This window comes from Arachis ipaensis, chromosome B7, assembly GCF_059453495.1.
Source record: "Arachis ipaensis isolate K30076 ecotype BB chromosome B7, ASM5945349v1, whole genome shotgun sequence".
Lineage (NCBI taxonomy): Eukaryota > Viridiplantae > Streptophyta > Magnoliopsida > Fabales > Fabaceae > Arachis > Arachis ipaensis.
The window spans coordinates 102,160,026-102,163,014 of NC_142442.1; the positions used below are offsets into that span (position 1 = coordinate 102,160,026).

The 2,989-nt window shown below is 39.9% G+C and overlaps 1 non-coding gene across 1 annotated transcript; it reads left to right on the top strand.

Annotated features, from left to right (window-relative positions):
- The first annotated feature begins 1,235 nt into the window (after nt 1-1,235).
- LOC148553549 (small nucleolar RNA R71) lies at nt 1,236-1,342 on the top strand. The gene has a single exon (XR_015893948.1). It is a non-coding gene; the product is annotated as a small nucleolar RNA R71 (small nucleolar RNA).
- Nucleotides 1,343-2,989: the final 1,647 nt, after the last annotated feature.

Below are 2,989 nucleotides of genomic sequence, written 5' to 3' on the forward strand. Positions count from 1 at the left end.
GATCCTTCAATTTCTGGGGTAGTTTGTGTTGAATGATGGCACTACATTCTTCGGTTAGTATCACAGTCTTATTGCTCTTCCAGCTTCTCTTCTTGGTCATTAATTCCTTTAAGAACTTGGCATAGAGCGGCATTTTCTCTATTACTTCAGCAAAGGGTATGTTAATTTGTAGTTTCTTGAAGATTTCCAAAAATCTTAAGAATTGGTTGTCATCCCCCTTCTTTTTCAATTGCTGAGGGTATGGAGCTTTTTGGACGTCTGGCTTCAGCATTTCTCCTTTTTGCTGTGAACTGGGAGTGGAAACTTGGACTTCATCTTATTCCTCTTCCCCTTCATTTGAGTTCTTCTCTTGTGGTTTCTTGGGAGTTTCCTTCAATTCCTTCCCACTTCTGAGGGTGATGGCCTGACATTCCTCCCTTGGGTTTGAATCAGTGTTGCTGCACAGGTTATGGCTGAGAACTTGCTTGAATAGGTAGCCAATTTGTGTCTCAAGTTTCTTGATGGCAGCATCTTGATTCTGCATATTGGACCGCACTTCCTCTCAGAATATTTTACTGTCTTGAACTTCTTTGCATATACGTTTAAGTAGAGTTTTGATCCTTGAGAGTCTATCTTCGGATGATGGTGAGCTGAGATTGGAGGGATGAGAAGGGCCATTTTGGTTTTGATATGGATGTTGAGAGGTGTTGTTAGGTGGATGCTGATATGATCTCTGTGTGGAATGTTGGTGAGCTGCATTGTTGTTGGGGTTGTGATGTCTCTGATCTTGGCCTTGAACTTGTTGATTTCCTCACCCAAAGTTTGGGTGGTTCCTCTAACCAGGATTATAAGTTTTGGAGTATGGATCATGGGTCTGCCTAGGTGAGTTTCCAATGTAGTTGGCTTGTTCCTGATCAACCTCTGCCTCTGCATTCACTCCTTCTTGAGCTGCTGATGAGGTAGTGATTGCTGCTACTTGGTTCCTTTCCATCTTCTTGGTAAGGTCAGCCAATTGCTTGGTGATCATCTTGTTTTGAGCCAGCAGTGCATCCATATTGTTTAGCTCCATCAATCCTCTAGTGTTGCCTCTTTCAGAAGCATAGAAGTAAACATTCTCAGCTATAGTCTCGATGACATTTATGGCTTCTTCAATGGTCTTCTTCTTGTTCAAAGATCCCCTGGATGAGTGGTCCACTGCCTTCTTTGATTCATAAGAAAGACCTTCATAGAAAATGTGTAATTGCACCCATTCATTGAACATATCTGGCGGGCACCTTGTTGTCAAGTCCTTAAACCTCTCCCATGCTTCATAGAGAGTTTCACCATCTTGTAGCCTGAAGGTTTGTACCTCAGCTCTCAACCTGTTAATTCTCTGAGGAGGGTAAAATCTCGCCAAGAATTTATTCACCACATCTTCCCAGGTTGTTAAACTCTCCTTCGGGAAAGATTCCAGCCATTTAGATGCTTTGTCCTTGAGTGAAAAGGGGAACAAAAGCAATCTATAAGTGTCAGGATGAACACCATTAGACTTCACAGTGTCACATATCCTCAGGAAGGTGGTTAGATGTTGATTGGGGTCTTCTTGGACACTTCCTCCAAATGAACAGTTGTTCTGAACAAGGGTGATGAGCTGTGGCTTTAGTTCAAAATTATTGGCATATATGGTTGGTTTTTGGATGCTACTTCCACAGTTTCCTGGGTTTGGGTTTATATAAGAGCCTAAAACTCTTCTCTCTTGTCCAGCATGATGTACTGGACCTTCTCTGCCATCGTTGTGAGCCTCATCTTCATGATGGTTCTCTATATTCTCATCCATGTCTGGTTCAAAATACTCCTCCTCTTCCTTAGCACCAACGACTCTCTTTCCTCTTGCTTCCCTCCTTAATCTAAGGAAGGTCCTCTCAGGTTCAGAATCAAAGGAAGTTGAAGCCCCGCTTCTTCTACTTGTCATACAACCAACAAGGCACAAGCAAGAAGGAGACAAATGTAGGAAGTATTCTTGTCAGAAATGCTGTTAGTGTGAGTAATGCAATATATCAAACAGTTAGTGGGTTAGTGAATTGAATTGTAACCAATAAGAGAACACCACAAACTGGTAAGGGTAAAGGGAAGAAAATAACTAAAATTGAAAGTAAATCACTCAAATGAAATTAAATCAAACAAAAGAAAAATGCTCAATCTAGTTATCCACCAATTTAATCATTGTTGATACAAAATCAATCCCTGGCAACAGCGCCATAAACTTGATGCACCGAAACTTGTCTCTCAACAAATTTCCCTCGGCAAGTATACCGATTTGTTGTCAAGTAAAAACTCACAATAGAGTGAGGTCGAATCCCACAGGGATTGATTGGTCAAGCAACTTTAATTAGAGGAATGTTCTAGTTGAGCTACGCAGAAATTGAGTTAAGATTTGCAGAAATATAAATGGCAGGAAAGTAAATAACAGAAAGTGTAAATGTTGGAAACAAAGAACAAAATGTAAATGGTGGAAAGTAAATTGCAGAATCTTAAATGGGGATTTGGGGAAATGAGCATAAAAATAAATGGCAGAAAGTAAAGAGAATGGGTAAGATCAGAAATGGGAGATTCATTGGGCTCAGGAGATGTTGTATTCTCCGGATCAAGTTCATTCTCATCTCTTCCTCAATCAATGCATTCATTGATCTCCTTGGCAATCTTAAGTGATTAAATTCCAATTCCTTGGTAATTCAATCTCTCAAATCTTGATCAATAGCCAATTCCTTGGTCTAATTGCTCATGAGAAGAGATGAAGTATGGTCACTGATTATACCACATGTATTCCCAAATTAAAATATTGGTAGGATTATATGTCACAATATCCATCCAAACCCCAATTTGGTCCAACATGAGAAAGTATTTCTAGCATGATCTCTTCATTCCTCTTCCAAGGTTCCAAAGAGATCCAAGTATGAATAGCTTCTTTTCCAAAACAACTACCCAATTGGATGAAGATTGAAAGCTTTCTAGTAAAATCAAGAGAAAAGAA